The 17,370-nt window shown below is 37.9% G+C and overlaps 1 protein-coding gene across 4 annotated transcripts in view; it reads left to right on the top strand.

Moving 5' to 3' along the window:
• The first annotated feature begins 7,679 nt into the window (after window positions 1–7,679).
• The window catches only part of ZBTB38 (zinc finger and BTB domain containing 38), an 89,045-nt gene continuing 79,354 nt past the window's right edge, over window positions 7,680–17,370 (top strand). For all 4 annotated transcript variants that reach the window (XM_051983366.1, XM_051983363.1, XM_051983365.1 and 1 more), the window contains exon 1: window positions 7,680–7,972. The gene's annotated coding sequence lies outside the window, so the exon portion shown is untranslated. The remainder of the gene's footprint in view (window positions 7,973–17,370) is intronic.

Below are 17,370 nucleotides of genomic sequence, written 5' to 3'. Positions count from 1 at the left end.
TCAGTTTTCTCATCTGTAAAATGAGGTAGAGAAAGAAATGGCAAATTACTCCAGTATCTTTGCCAAGAAAACCCCAAATGGGGTCATGAAGAGTCAGACACTGACTGAACAAAAAGAGAAAAAGAACATCTTTACCACACTAAAAGATATGAAGTAAACCTTCAGAGGTTTTTTTTTTTATTATTTTAGTTTTTTTTTCTTTTAATAAACAATTCAAAACTTCTAAAAGCATGTGCCATGGCCAGTTTGAAATTTTTTAAAAAATGATTTGTTCATATCCTTTGATCACTTCTTGAGGAGTGGCTCTTGTTAATCACAAAGTTTCTTGATTCCTTAGAAATGGCACTGTGATCAAATAGAAGAAATATAGTCATTTCAATAGTCAATCAATCAGCCAAATGCTTATGTTTTTTATTTAATATTTTCCCTAGTTACATTTAAATAGTTTTTTATATTTTTGAAAATTTTTGAGTTCCAGATTCTCTCCTTAATCCCCATTCCCAGCCCCCATTATGAAACCACATGTGAATTTATATAAAACATTTCCATAAAGTCATGCTGTGAAAGAAAACCTAGAACTCTCACCCTAAATAAAGCTTCAATAAAAATAAAGTGAAAAAAGAGAATATGCTTCAATCTGTACTCAGATACAATCTGGTATGGATAGGATTTTCCATCATAAGTTCTTCAGAGTACTGCTAAGAATAGCAAAATCATTTATAGTTGGTCATCCTAGAACATAGGTGTACAATACATTTTACTTTGCTTGAGTTCATGGAGAACTTTCCAGGTTTTTTCTAAGCGCATCCTGCTCATCATTTCCCATTGAATAATAACATTCCATCAAAATCATATGCCAAAATTTATTCAGCCATTTCCCAATTTATGGGCATCCCCTCAAATATTTATTAAGTAGCTATTAAGAGATTATAGGCAGTATGGTATAATGATTAGAGGGCTAAACCGGAGTCACATACTAGCTATGTAATCATGGAAAGTTAGTTAATCTTTCAGTGCTTCCAGTCAACTCTCTAAGACTCCAATTACAATTTCAGAGCAGTGGCCATCTGAGTTGGCTGGGGGAGTCTCATCATTAGAGAATTCTTTACAATAATGAAATTTTAGATTCAAACTAAATGGCATTCCCCATTAAACTTACAATCTAGTTTACTGCAGAACATTAAAAGTCCTTTATTGGTAATTCTAGTTAGAGTTGGATTCTACGTGATTAAGAAATCTAATCTGTATATGATTTTTCCTTCTGCTTTTAATTGCCTCAAATTCAATTGAATTCAATATTTATGAAATACCAATTACAAAGAGTTAGTGCATCATTTAAAGTAATTACACATTAGGTAGGCCTGTTATTGATGTTGTCCAGTCAATTTAGTTGTCTCCTACTCTTTGTGAACCTATTTGATGTTTTTTGAGAAGAGATACTGGATTGGTTTGCCATTTCCTTCTCTAGCTCATTTTATAGATGAGGAAACTGAGGCAAACAGCAAGGGTTAAGTGACTTGCCCAGGGTCACCCAATTAGTGAGTATGTGAGGTCAGATTTCACAAAGAGAGTCATCCTGACTTCAAACCTGGTACTCTATTCACTCTGCAATGAAGCTGTCCCATTAGATAGGCATAGGGACTGGGAAAAGGACTGAAATTGTGATATCATTAAAAAGCTACAGGGGAAGAACTTTCTCTACCCCTGCAAATTAATACTTTCTCTATAACTTGTGGTCTCTTTAGAGAGTCATCCAGCATGCTGAGATATTAAGGGATTTGCCCAACAAAACATAGCCACTATGTGCCAGATGCAAGATTTGAATCCAAGATTTTTTTAAAAAAAATTTAATATTATTTTATTTTTCTGGTTATATGTGCACATTAATTTTTTTAAAAAAACATAGTTCCTTATGAATCATATTGGGAGAGAAAAATCAGAACAAAAGGAAAAAAAGTGAACATAATGTGTGTTGATTTACATTCAGTCTCCATAGTTCTCTCTCTGGATGCAGATGGTGTTTTTCACCCAAAGTTTATTGGGATTGCCTTGGATCACTGAACTGCTGAGAAGAACCAAGTATGTCATAGTTGATCATCATACAATCTTGTATGTAACAATGTATTCTTCTCCTTGTTTTGTTCAGCATCGGTTTGTGTAGATCTTTCCAGGTCTTTCTAAAATCAGCTTGTTCATCTTTTTTATAGAATAGTAATATTCCATTACTTTCATATACCATAACTTATTCCCAATAATGGGCATCTACTCATTTTCCAATTCTTTACCATCACAAAAAGAACTGCTATAACATTTTTGCACATGTGGGTCTTTTCACCTCTTTTATGATCTCTTTGGGATTAAGATCCAGTAGTGACACTGCTGGATCAAAGGGTATGCACAGTTTTACAGCCTCTGAGCATAGTTACAAATTGCTCTCCAGAATGGTTGGATCATTTCATAACTCTATCCACAATGCACTAGTATCCCAGTTTTCTACATCCCCTCCAACATTTATCATTCTCTTTTCCTGTCATCTTAGCTAGTCTGAGAAGTGTGAGGTGGTACCTTGGAGTTATTTTAATGTGCATTTTTCTGATCAGTGGCATTTTAGAGCATTTTTTCATATGACTATAGATGGTTTTAATTTCATCATCTGAAAATTGTCTTTTCATATCCTTTGATCATTTATCACTTGGGGAATGCCAAGTCTTTATATATTCAAAGCCAATTTTTTATCCGTGGTGCCACTCTGTCTCTCTAGCCAAAAAGACCTCCCTGACCGGAATATAGATTGAAATGTTTAAACATTAAAAGTCACGTAATAGGTTACAGGGACTGCATAATGGTTTAAACACATCCTTGTCTTCTGTGAAGCTCTTAGAGTTAGACTACAAGAATAGATAACATCAAATAAAACAGAGGAGTCTCAAAATATAAAAAGGCAGAAAAACCTCGGTAATTCTTATCTCTGTCACTTGTTATTTGTGTGTACCTGGGTAAAACTTTATGTCCTTCCTGAATGCAAATCAACACATGCTATATTCACTTTTTTCCCCTTTCTTCTGTTTTTTTTTTTTTTTCTTTTCTCTTGTGGTTTTCCCCTTTTGGTCTGATGTTTCTCTCCCAACATGATTCAGGTCCCTTCTATGTAAAATAAGGAGAATACCCATAATTCCTCCTCACTGGGGTTGTTATGAAGATCAATGAAAGTGTGTAAGTACTATATAGACACATTAATGTTCTTAACATTTGAATCCTAGTAATTTAAAATTCATATTATAATTATAATATATAAAGTTCATATATAATTCAACCAAGAGTAGGTTATTAATGAAGAAAGAATTGGCAAACAATTAGATGGACAAATTTATAAGGGGAATGTCTGAACTACTTTAAAAGAGAACAAAATGTTTTAAGCATATAAAACATTAGCTGTTCGTGTACAAGCAATCTGTATTATCAATTATAAATGAATCTATTCAACAAGGCCAAACAATTCATCTACTTGGCAACAGTTCGTTAAATTCATCCATGTTATTGAAGGTTGTTTTTTAAAAATTATAATTATGTTCCTATTTTTCAAAAATTATATTTAATTAAATTTAGTTAAAAATTATGCTGTTAATTCTTTGTCAGTCCCAGATAACGTCACCTGAAGGTTTCTACATTGCATACTTTACCGAATGAATGACTACAGCATCCTTCTAGAGTTCCTAGCGTCAGACTGACAGCATAGATTCAGAAAATCCAAGAGAGGATACCTATGAACAAGCAATACACAAGACATTAATGTGCTTATCATATATTCACACAATCTATTACATCATCAAAATATATTAAGTATAATTGTTTAGATTGCCTATAACACAAGTAAAAGGTGGGGCCTCTGGCAGGGCAGGAGCAAATGGGCATTACCAACGGTTTCATGTTTGGATGAGCCGGATATGAAGGAGGTGTAATTTCAGGAGCCTCTTTGTATTACCCTGTTAGGTGCCTTGTCAGTCACCTTCTTTTGGTCTCCATGGTTAAAGTCAGCCCTAGAGAAAAAAGAAAAAGAAAGTCTGTATCTTGGGATTAGTAACAGTTCTGTTCATTTTCTTTTCCATTTCACATTATTCCAGTATCACAAAATATATCTAAACTTTATCTAATTAGGGAGATATCCTTATGTGACAAATAGCCCAAACTACCAAGACTCTGGGGAACAGGAAAAGTGATAGAAGGGGTCATATAAATAAGTTGCTAAAGATGTATGTGACTTTAAAGTATTTCTCTGCCAAAGGTCAAGCTGTGTGGGAATGTGTAGAGTGAATTGTACTAAGTTTTCTTTGCTTTTTTTGGATTGGGGGTGGGGAGACAAATACTTTGGGGTTTTCTGAATAGCAGGAATATGAAATAATAGAAAGAATGCTTGTTTTGGAATGAGGAGAGACCGAGACTGCCTTTGAACCTGACCAGGAACACATGATTTAGCCTCAGTTTTCTTATCTGTAAAGTGAGGATGATCAAAATATCTGCAATACTAACTTTACATTATGAGGGCAACTTAGCTAATACAGGTAAAGGACTTTTCAAACCTTGAAGCACTACCTATGTTGTCAGTTATTATGGCTCCTATTTGTTTTGGTGGCTAGGTAAACTGTCATATGTTAATATGATTACCTATGATGATATAAAATGTTAATATATCTAATTTTGAAAAATGGCAATTATATAGACTCCATCAGTACATATAAAGGTACATAAGAAAAAAATTGTTAGGTAAAAATAGCAGAACACAAAATTGTATATATACACTGATGATGTATTGTTGTTCAATTGTTTTGGTTCTGTCAACACTTCATGATCATGTTTAGGGTTTTTTTTTTTTTTTTTTTTTGGTTAGTTAGTTTAGTTTAGTTTAGTTTAGTTTTGTTTTTGGCAAAGACACTGAAGTAATTCGCCATTTTCTTCTCCAGCTCATTGATAGATGAGAAAACTGAGGCAAACAGAATTATATGGTTTTCCCACAGTCACATAGCTAGTAAGTGTTTGAGGTTGGATTTGAATTCAGGTGTTTCTGACTACAGGCCTGGCACTCTAATTTACAATTCTATAAAAATTGTGTGATTATAAAATTTGGCATAATTGATAAAAAGCTGGAGGAAGTCACGACTTGGGTCTACATCTTGTCTGATACATTGATTGGTGATTCTGAACAAGTCACTTAACTTCTCAATGCTCTAGACCAGAGATATCAAATTCAAATGGAAAGAATCCTCTAAAACCATACTTTGCAGAGAAGGTGCGATTCTGTTCAAGTAGAAGAATTCCAATGAATTCACAGGTCCGGTCCTTAACTATGGATAAATAATGAGATGGGAAGAAATTATAATGATCAGAATAGGTTTGATGATCACAAGTTATTTTTTTTTTAGTAAAATAAATTTATTTGTAATGAAAAATAATAGAGACGGTGACAGAGAGAGAGAGAGAGAGAGAGAGAGAGAGAGAGAGAGAGAGAGAGAGAGAGAGAGAGAGAGAGAAAGAGAGAGAGAGAGAGAGAGAAATTGGTTTCCAGCCTGCTCTTCTGGCTGTAGAGTCCCAATGACATCAAGGACAAAGTCTCCATGGAATGAAAGCAATTCCTCTGAGTAGCAACTGGCTTGATTCCCAGTGGAAAGGCCGAGGTACCTCCCTCGGCTGCCATTGCAGGTGGAAAGTTTGACTAATGTGAAGAGAGAGGCCCAGTGAAGTGGTTCATGGCTGGCCCCTCATATAGGTGCAACTGGAAACTACCCACATGTTACTATTCGGAAAAACACCAACGTAGCCCTGACCAGGCATAAATCCTCTGCTAGTCTCCTCTAAAGAGCCCGAAACCATACTTTTATAGTCATTTTCTTTGTGTGTACATGTATATGTATGTATGCATTTTCTTTCTTTTTTTTTTTTTTTACAAAAGCTTTTTATTTTCAAAACATATACATGAATAATTTTCAACATTCACCCTTGCGAAATCTTGTTTCAAATTTTTCTCCCTCCCTTCACCTCACCCCTGCCTCTAGAAGGCAACTAATCCAATATATGTTAAACCTGTGCAATTCTTCTATACACATTTCCACAATTATCATCCTGGTCTGCATGCATTTTCTAAGTTTATGTGAGCACGTATCTCTACAACAGCTCCATAAGTTCAACTGAACGTCCACTAAAAGGACAGAAAGGATGGTAAATCCAGAAGTCCTCTTGCCATTTTACAGTCTCTTTTTTTGTGTGTGCATGTGTATGTATGCGTGCATTTTATTTTCTTTCATTTTTTTTTTTTTTACTAAAGCTTTTTATTTTCAAAACATATGCATGGATAATTTTCAACATTCACCTTTGAAAAACCTTGTGTTCCAAATTTTTCCCTCCCTTCCCCCCATCCCCTCCCCTAGAGGGCAAGTAATCCAATATAAGTTAAACATGTGCAATTCTTCTCTATGAATTTCCACAATTAACCACGCTGGTGTACGTGCATTTTCTAAGTTTATGGGAGCACGTGTCTCCACAACAATCCCATGAGTTTAACTGGCTGTACACTAAAAGGACAGAAAAGATGGCAAATCCAGGAAGTCCTCTTGCCATTTTAGTCACTTTCTTTGTGTGTGCATCTGTATGTATGCGTGCATTGTCTTTCTTTCTTTTTAATTAAAGTTTTTTTTTTTCAAATATATGCATGGATAATTTTTAACATTCACCCCAGAAAAACCTTGTGTTCCAAATTTTTCCCTCCCTTCCTCCACCCCCTCCCCTAGAGGGCAAGTAATCCAATATATGTTAAACATGTGCAATTCTTCTCTATGTATTTCCACAATTTTCACGCTGGTGTACGTGCATTTTCTAAGTGTATGGGAGCACGTGTCTCCGCGACCGTCCCATGAGTTCAAATGGCCGTTCACTAAAGGGACAGAAAAGATGGCAAATCCAGGAAGTCCTCCAGCCACGGCCCTTGAACATTTAGTTCATTTTACAAAAGTGCTCGGCCCAGCGTGGAGGCACACAGTAGGTGCTTAATAACTAAGTGCTCACTGGCTGATGGGAGGGCCAGCCAGGGCCGGGCGGCCTTCTAATAGAATTCTCTCATTTTACATATGAAGAGGCCGGAGGAAGTTCACGGCTTTCCAAGATCACCCAATTGGTCACTCCAAGTTGGGATTCAAATTGATAAAAGTCCAGCGGGAGGCCCCCCTGCGCCAGGCCGATCGGCCCCATCCCGGGCGCCCTTGCAGCCAGCGCCGAGGCGGAGGCCGGCCTGGGAGGACCCGAAGGAATTTTCTCAGGGTGTTCCAGCTCCCAACACCCCCCGGAGGACAAGGCCAGGCGTGGGGGTGGGGGTCAAGGGGAGGCCCTCAAAGGCTCTTTTTGTCCCCAGCCCCGTAGCGGGCCAGCTTTGTAACCAAGGCCGCTGTTGCTGCCGCGGCGGCTGCTGAGTCAGATACTGTGAGCTTCTGCCCCTGACGTCATCCGAGCTTGCTCCGTCCACCAGCCTCTCCCCAGCAGCCAGGAAATTGGACTGGGGGGGATGGGAGTAGCAGCTGCAGTAAATCTCAAAGTAAGGTAAACGCCTCTCGTGCCCTGCCCTCCCCTCTGCTCTCCTCCCCCCTGCCCATCTCCTCCTCCTCCTCCTCCTCCTCTTCCTCCTCCTCGTCGTCGTCGTCCTCCTCCTCCTCCTCTTCCTCCTCCTCCCCTCCCAGCTTTTTTTTTTTTTAAGCCCCTGGTGGAAGGCAGGCTGGGCTGTAGCGCCCCAACTTTACTGAACATCAGCAATGCAGGAAGTCAGAGTGGTGACATCAGCGGGCAAATATCTGGAGCTGGTCCGGGCAGCAGCTGAAGGAGCCCAAGAGACAGAGAGAGACAGAGAGACAGAGGGAGAGAGAGAGGTAAAAGCAGGCAGCGCTCCTGAGCCCTGAGCCCGGGGGAGCGGGCGGCAGAGGAGTCTGCACAGAGAGTAAGTGTGGCGGGGCGACCCCTTGCACCTTCCCCCTCAGCTAGCCCAGGGCCCCCTCCCAGAGCCACCGGTCAGCAGCTGCACAAGGGCAAGCGAGGGACCGTTTCCCCCCAGTGGAGAGAGGGAGAGAGAGCCGTCAGGATTGATTTCAAGGCCCGGGGAGGCTGGGTGCCTGGCACTGGCTGTCACTGGAATGCAGGCAGGGGCAGGGAGAGGCAGGAGTGCCAGCAGGGCCTGGACTGGGCACAACCACAGAGGCAGCCACCCAGACCGCAATGCCAGCCGAGGCTCCCGGCCTGCAGCAGGGGGCCGGCACCCTCCAGGATCCAAGGTGCCAGGGCTGCAGCGACCAGGCTCTCTCTCCTCCGCTCCCCTTCTCTGGTCCCCCAGCCTGGGCTCGGACCATTGGACCGGTGCCTGTCTTCGGAGACTTGGGGAGAGTTTACTTCCTAGGTCACGAACTAAGAGTTCCCACTTCCAAACAAACTCTGTTGCTAGCCGGTGCCCTCTGTCTCTAACATGGCTCTTGCCCACCTGGAGCAGCAGGCAAAGGAAGACCACAGCCCGGGCATGGAACTGCCAGGGCCCAGGCCGGATTGGCAGATTGCGGAAACGTAGTCCCGGTTTTGCTAACCTGATTACTGACACTTCCACTGTCCAGTGTCCTATTTATAGAAGGATTATTTTTATTCCCGCTTATGCCCTCACATCTGGCATAAGAGCAGATGCCAGAATCCCGCAGATCGTGTCTTGTCTTTTCCGCGTAGTCTGTTTTCTTTCCTAAAACTTTAGTTCTCCGCAAACCTTCGGTCTTCATTTTGCCTATGGTTTTGGAAACTCTGCTTATGTTTATATGATGATTTTTGGTGACAAAACACTCCCCATCATCTTGCTTTAATATTCACAATAATCTTGGGAGGTCGGTAATCCACGTACCCTAACTCCCATTTTATAGATGAGATAACTGAGGCCGAGATATGGGGGAAAGGCCCGGTGTTTGGAATCAAAAGATGAGTTCAATCCTGGCTCTGCTATCCTGTGTGAAACTGGGGGAATTCATTGATCTCTCTAGGCCTCCATTTCCTTATCCTTAAAATGAGGAGATTGGATCACACGGTACCTGAAATTCGCTATTTTAGGTCTAAAATCCTACCATATGTTGAAGGTCACGCAGCAGTTCAGTGAGAGAACCAGTTCTGTCTGAGTCCACGTCATCTGAGCCCAAATCTAGAATGTTTTCTACTTCACCAATGTCTGGATGATGACAGTTAGCTGGAAGCTCCTGTGCAAGGAAATAAATTTCTCAGAAAAACAAGAGTAAAAACATTTTTAACTTGTATACAAACACAAAGGAACTACCCTAAATAAAGTTTTCTGATCATCTTTACTGAGCATTCTCCTCTCCCCCAAGTTGTTGCCCGGAAAGTACCATTGTTGTATTGGCAGATTTAGAGAAAAATCTCAACCAGCTACAGGTTCACCTCATTTTACATAACAGATGTGGTTCTGAAAACAGAAATGTCAATTTTCTTTCCTTCCATTTTCCCTTCCCTTCCCATCCCTTGCTTCCCTTCCCTTTTCTCTTTCTTTTCCCATTCCCATTCCGCTTTCCTTTCCTTTCCTCTTCTCTCCTTTCCTTTCTTCTCCTTTAATTTCTTTTTCCTTCCTTTTTTTTTTTCTGATCAAACCGAATACTATTTTAAGTGTCTTAGAAGAGCAGAACATTTGCAAAAAACTAATACCAATTCCTCTACCACAACCATAAATATATTTTAATGTCCAAGACAAGATATACAAAAAATTTATTTCTGCCTAACTGCATGAAGTATGCCCTCAAATAAACTTTTTTTTTTTTTTTTTAAAGGTGGGCAAGAGGCAGTGAGCCATCTGGTAGCTTCCTATGTTAACTAATTATTCTTGCTAACTAGGTGCTAAGCTTAGTCGTTTTTATTCTCTGAAGGAATACAAGTATTGTCAGTATCTTGTAAATTTCAGCTCCTCTGGAGCAAAGTACTGGCTGTCTACCCTAGTTATGGCACCAGATGAATCCTTTTTTGTAAAATAAATCCCAAATTTTATCAGATTTGTAAATCTGTGGTTTTGGAGAGAGGGATATGTGTAAGGGCTGTGTTCAAATGAGTAAAACTTGTCTCGTGGTTTTTTGTGGCAGAATCTTTGGGCCATTACTGATTAGACAAATGCCGTTTGGACATTAAGGCCTTGTTTTCATTTGCTTCCAGCACCTTTTAATCTTCTTGCACATAGTAAGATTTCAAGGAATATACAATAGCATTGGAGGCCCACAGCATCTCAAATATGAGCAGCTGTATTAGTATATATTCAAGGATTCACAAGGGATTCAGAGAGAAGGGAAGAGAGAAGAAATTGCAAAATTCTCAGGGGACCAGAAAGACTAAAACTATAAGCTCTAGAAAATGTCTAGATGTAATGGTGGCCTAGGACACAGGGACAGAGAACATGGATGGGGCTAATCTCTCAGACTGGTTCCTATATCCTGTATTACCAGAATTTTCTAGGCCACTCTATAATCTAGGATTTTTAAAATGTGTTTTTTGTTTATTTTTTTGCCAACAACCCTTTTGGCAGTGTGATGAAGCTTATGAAATGCTTCCCAGAATTATGTATTTAAATGAATACAATAAAATATTTAATATTACAAAGGAAGCCAATTATATTGAAATACCGTTATCAAAATACTTTTTTTTTTGTCAAAATACTTTTTAAAAAAACTTCATGGACCTCAGGTTCATAAATACTTCTGATCCCACCCTAATCCTCCTAGGAAAAAACCATTTTGGCCAGAGAATCAGGAATCCCAGGTCTTCCACTAACTCGCTATGCCATTTTGGGAAGTCACTTTGCTTATGAATTTCTGTTTCTGGGTATATAGCATGAGAGGAGATCATTCCTAATTTTCTTCAAGTTCTATGAAGGTTTCTATGAAAAGAACTGAGAACAGAGACCAGGTCAATAGGAATAGCTGGTAACCCCAAAGACTAGTGTAAATTAACTTTTAAATCAATTGCTGTATCGTTTGGTAGATTCCAACAGAAGCAAGTAGAGTTATTTACCAACATTATATATCCGGACTTCTTAAACTTTTTTTTACTCACAATCTCTTTTCTTTCTTTTTTTTATTGTTAATACAGTTAGAGATTTTTATTTTCAAAACTTATGCATAGATAATTTTCAACATTCACCCTCACAAAATCTTGTGTCCCAAATTTTTCTTCTCCCTTCCTTCCATCCCCTCTCTTAGATGGCAAGTTATCCAATATATCACAATCTTCTCAGCCAAGAATTTTTTATGCTACTCCAAGTAGATATTTATATATAAATCAAATATTTGTTGATAATAAATCATAAAGAAATGTATTTTAAAGCAATTTTTAGGTATGCATATAATTTTACCATTTATTAAAGATGAAAGAAAATTTGCATACTAATGAGATGGATGTGCTTGTTTATTTTTACACAAAGAATTAAATCTTGTTGGAATATTTGATACCTTTTACTGTTCCCAAATTTGTCACGACCCCCCACATTCAGTTATGAAACCCTATATGGGGCCAAGTTTGAAAAGTATTCTTATAAATCAGGTGGCAAGTGTCATAGAATAATAACATATTAGATTAGTTACGAGACCTAAGCTTGTGTCACCAAACATTATTACATGACCTTGTAAAAATCACTTAACGGGACAGAGCCTCCATTTAAAAGATGAAAGGAATCATACTTGCACTACTTATTTCACAGGGTTATAAAAATTAAATAACATAATATGTAGTTATCAGTTATAATTTTGCCCTAGGAAAAGCTGAACAAACCTCTGGCCTCCTCTGCTTTGTGTCTCCTTGATAATATGTGAACTCACCTTGCCTGGGGCTGTGTTGCTCCATTAACATGGCATTGTGTTCTGGCATTGACCCAAATTTCCAACTTTGAAGTTACTGTAGTAACTAAAATCAATGAGTTGATAATTGTATTGAAGATGGTGTTCATAGTGAGGGAGTTGGTGACTGTTTTCTAGGGGGCTGTCCCCTGGTAGTGGCAATTCATCCAAAGTATTACCAAAAGTTAGGATAATTATAAAGATTCTAGGGGATGAGAATAACTGTTTATAAGCTCTATTCATTAGTTTGTTTAAATAAATCTTGTCCTTTCTTAGATGTCTTGGTTAGCCTGCATTACTTCCATAAGAATTAAGTGCCTTTTTTATTTTATTTTTTTGTGAAAACATAGTCAAAGTCTGATGTTTCCAGGGAAAACTCTGGCTCAAAATACAATCCAAAAAAATTATAGAGAAAAGCACTTAAGATTAAACTCAGATCTTTATGAGTCTAGAGCTGCTATCCTGTGGTTCTTGAGTTGTTACATTCTCTCTTTCTTTCTCTCTTGTTTTCTCTCTCGACATATATATAATATATAGGCAAAATATACATACATGTGAGATATAAAGATATGTATGTATATATATAGCCTTATAAAGTATCATATAAATGCAGGCAGTTGTTACATCTGCTATCATATAAGTGGTGGTTTCCAATTTCTTTAAGTCACATATCCCATCAATAAAAAATGTCTAAGCTTTCTCTATTATACATATAAATTCTATCTATGCAATACTATATTCACATATATTATAAATATACATAAACTATTTTAAAACATGATAAGTAGTGTTAATATGTTCTACACATTAAAATATACAAAATCATTTAAGATGAGGTAAAGAGGAGACAATCTTTAAAAATTTTTGATAGTACAAAATAATCTTTTGTCCTTACTAAAATATGAGTAATAGTATTTTTAGAGAGTGTAATGTACTTGTATATCCTTCATTATTTTTGAAAATCTTGGTTTAATATTTTGTGACGTTGAGATTCAAAGGTCTGGTTCTGAGCTATTTATTTTGATAGTTGGTTTTGATGGCTGTCATGGCTGAAAACAATATGTCATAAAGATTCATAGATTCAAATGGAAAAATATTAAATCATGATATTTCCACTCGCTAATCATGAAAAGTTTTTTGTTGAATTCTAGTTAGTAAATTTCCATTTTCCCCATGTCAATCAATTATTCTTATAAATTAATTTGAAGATGTTGCTTTTTTATATTTTTTAACAAATGGAATCTAATCTCACTAAAATTCTTCATTTGGTAAAAAACTTTTAGCAAATTGGAAAATTATTTCTAATTTTTAAAATGTATAGAAATGAGAATTTTTAGGGGAACACATGTTGTTTTCAGCCCCTAAGCCTTAGTTTTGAAATGTTTTGCAAATTGTGATGATTTCTCACTTTGTTTAAATCATTTTCAGTCATGTCTGATTCTTCATGACTTCATTTGGGGTTTCCTTGGCAAAAATATTCCTTTTCCAGATCATTTGATAAATGAGGGAACTGAAGCAAACAGAGTTAAGTGCATTGCTGAGGGTCACTCAGCTACTAAGTATCTGAGACTAGTTTTGAACTCAGAAGATTCATCTTCCTGATTCCAGGCCCAACACTCTATCCACTGTGCCACCTAATATTTCATGGCAGAGAGTTCATAGTAAAGCAAGCAGCTATAAATCCATATTTCAAATTACTCCAATAATCTCCAATGGAGGGGGGCACTTTTAGAGTTTCTGATTTTTACTTTGCAATGATACTGATTACTTGGAGTAGCAGAAGTGCTATCTGTCATTTTTCTTAGCATTTACTCATGCTCAAATATTATTAGTATTATGTACTTTCTTTGCAGGAATCTTTCTAAGCCATTTATCTATTTTGTGAGGGTTAAAACTAGATAATGTAGTCCGTAAACCTACTTACCTGAGCATAGGTAAACAGAATACCCCCAAAGCTAGATATACATATTTGTGAGATATAAAGATATATATATATATATATGTGTGTGTGTGTGTGTGTTTATCTATATATATAGATCTCCTTATAAAGTATCATATATTACAGGGCAGAGGGAGGTAGTATTGTCAGGGTCTCCAGGATTTTAACCTTCTAGCCTTCTCACCTGCCATGTAGAGCAAGTGACCATCTGAAGTAAGGGCCCAAGGAAGCTGCCAGTGTTGATCCTTACAATAAATGTTAGTATAGTCTAATTTTTAAAGATTAAAAATAAATAAATAAATTAGAGTTATGGGTGATATATGTGCACACAACAGAGACACACGAGTGAGACATAGAAAGATAGACAAAGATCAAGAGAGGTAGATGCATGGATCCCTGTGGAAGAACCTTTCTCCAAATGACATTTTTAAATAAATGAGAGAAATGCTAACTTTTAGATTGAGATGAGTGAAAATGTTGTTGATGTAATTATTCCCTCCATTGAAGTTCACGGACCCCTATTAGTACCAGGACAAGAACCTCAGAGATGCTCTAAGATTTTATTTTCTCCTCCCACGGGGACTGTGCACCTCCATTTTGGAGATTCCTGCTTTAGCAGGATCAGGTTACAGTTCACCTCCACTCTCCCAAGACAAACAAGTTATTATGTAGGACCGATAGACTGAGCATCTATACGGCAAGTATTTGGAACTGAGGTCTAGTGGTCTAAATCATCAGAAGATCAAAAGAAAAGATGTCTTCTGTATGAAAATTAGGTAGTTCTGTATAAAAATTAGGTAGTGCTGTGTATGGAGATCTAGGTCTAGAGTTAGAAACAACTGAGAACTTAAATCCAACCTCAGACACATAAAAACTGTGTGGCTCTGGGCAAATAATTTAACTTGTCCGCCTTAATTCCTTTACCTGTAAAATGGGAATAATAATAATACTTACCTCCCAAAGTCATTGTGAGACTACATGAGATATTATTTGTAAAGGCCTTTGCAAATCCTTACATTAATAGATGCTTACGTTTATTGTTAGTAACTAGCAGATTACAGATGTGCAAGAGAGACGGTCCCTGTCTGTAATAATGGAAGATACCTTACATATAAGAGAGAGTGGCTAAGAAAGAGTGTTTTGACTGGAAAATTACTGGTATGGCAAGCGGTGTTATAGGACAGTCAATTGGCACACCCTTTCTAGAAGTGAATGCAGAGTTGATTTGATTACTATTCCCAGAGTAAGAGTGAGAAATTATAGGGGAAGGAGGGGGGGGGGGAACGTTTCCTTCATGGTGCTCCATGGTGCTTTCATATTTGTAAAGCACTCAGTAAACCTTAATAGTTATTATTATTAGGATATCCTAGGGCAGAAGTCACTTGTCAAGGGAGGTAGGAATGTTCGTCTTCTGACCTTCCCCATGAAAATTCTTGAAGGAATAAAAAAAGGACTTTTCTGGGAGCGGTTAGTTTCCTATTCTGCCAGAACTATTCCACTTGGACACAGCTCTCTATTCAATCTCTCATCCTGGTTTAGAATGGTCTGCAAATAGTTTCAAAAATCAACACACACACACACACACACACACACACACACACACACACACACTATATTTATTCAAAATTTGCATTGCCCCCCTTTAGATTTACCAGCACCTCTCCCATTCAGACCTTACCTACGTCATTAACTCAAGTATGCTTCTTAAGGGCAGGAAGTGTGTCTGCAATTTATTTTTGTATCCTCCTACAGTGCTCTCTGCACACTGTGGTGCTCAGTAAATGTTGATTTGTTGACCGTCTGACTTCTTCAGTCTCTGGGTTAAAGAGGACAAATACTCTCCCAGGAGAGGTATGTTCAGAAAGACCCCTTGCCCCCTTCCCATAAAGAACAGAGAGAGAGTAATGCACTTATTCCAAGACTACTCAGTGCATTCTGGATAATCATTTGGTCTGCCATGATTTCTGTGATTTCTCTGTGTGCCAGCCAGTATTTTGGCTGTGTATGATATAGCTTATTTTTCTCGGGTCAGATATGATTTGAAGCTGGACTGATCTATGTGGACTCTACAGGGATCTATAATGACACCTATATTTCTGGAATGAATAAAAAGTTTATTGATTAAAAAAAAAGTCTAAAAATAAAAAAAAATAGGTCCTACTTAAAGGATATTTCACCAAAAGCTTGTGCTCTTTTCCCACCCGTACCAATGATAGGGATTTTATTTCTGTTTTTGCATGGTTTTGTGTATTGTTGTTAGTTTGGGTTTATTTGGGGGGATTTTGGTGGTGGTTGTTCCTTCCTGCAGTGGTAAGGGGCTTGAAGCTTGCATCTGCCATTAACATGCTTCTATGACCTTGAGCAAATTTCTTAATATGTCACAGATCCAGATTCCCTATTTTCAGAGAGGAAGCACTGAAGACAGATTGGAAATGAGTGAGATCTTTTGTCTCACCAAATCTGGTGGTTCCCGGGTTTTAAAAATAAAAGAAAGGAGATTGAAAAATGCTGAAATAGGACCTCTATCTAGTTATGTAATATCATTCAGTGCTGTGTTTAACATGGCCTTTCCCTGCTGTGAACGGTCAAGATTATAGGCCAGGCTGTTTAGCCGTAAGAAACTGGGAAACAGCAAAACCTACTCTCTCTGCTTACTTGCGTGCAGCTCAGCCAGACTACACACATACAAGCCACAGAATATTCTTGAATCTTTCCCCAATATTTACAGTGAAGTTTATACTGATCTATTAATTTTTCTACCCTTTTGACTTCAGACCTGGTGATGACTGCCCAGGTAGAAAAGTTCTTTCTTGTTTGTTTTCAGAAGCAATGATGAAGGAAACACTTAAAAAAAAAAATTTTTTTTTTTAAATTTTCAGGTCAAATAAGCCAAGGAAGGACTGATTTATTGTTTTTGGAAAAACATTTAAAAATTAACGGAGGCACACCAGTATAGTGTAAGAAGGAAGATTAAAGTATTTTTAATATTTATTTTTGAATATTTTATGGAGTTCATGATTTACCACTGGTATCTTTATATCATAAGTAAGATGGAATTATTGCTTCCAGTTTCTTAAGTGGAAAAACGGAAGCTCAGAAATTGTATATTGCATGAGAATCCCAGACTGCTGCCTACTTTTCTAGCTTTATCTGTGTTTTTATATAATTGGATTTGTTCCCATACATATCCCAGCTTTCCTTTCTCCTTACCTGGCCCGTTCTCTCCATCTGGCGTGCTCTCCCCTTCTGTCCATCTCCCCACATGTCAAAGTCCCAATCACAGGTCACATCTTCTGCAAAGTCCCCATGAATCTCCATAGCACATCATATGTCTCTTATAACATCCTGCCATTTATGTACATTACTCATCTTCCCAAATTGTACCTTCCTTGGGGGAAGAGAACATTTCTTATTTTTCCTTTTCCCGCTGACCCTAGTTCAGGGCTTTGCATATGTATCACTCTGAATGCTTGGCTCACTTCTCCAGGTCTTGGCTCTCTCCTCTGTAAAGAGGGCTTGGGCTGGGGGGCCTTAAAAGGCCCCTTC

Source organism: Antechinus flavipes, chromosome 3, assembly GCF_016432865.1.
Source record: "Antechinus flavipes isolate AdamAnt ecotype Samford, QLD, Australia chromosome 3, AdamAnt_v2, whole genome shotgun sequence".
NCBI classification, from domain to species: domain Eukaryota; kingdom Metazoa; phylum Chordata; class Mammalia; order Dasyuromorphia; family Dasyuridae; genus Antechinus; species Antechinus flavipes.
Note: the sequence above shows the minus strand (reverse complement) of the source record. Positions and strands in the feature narration are given on the sequence as shown.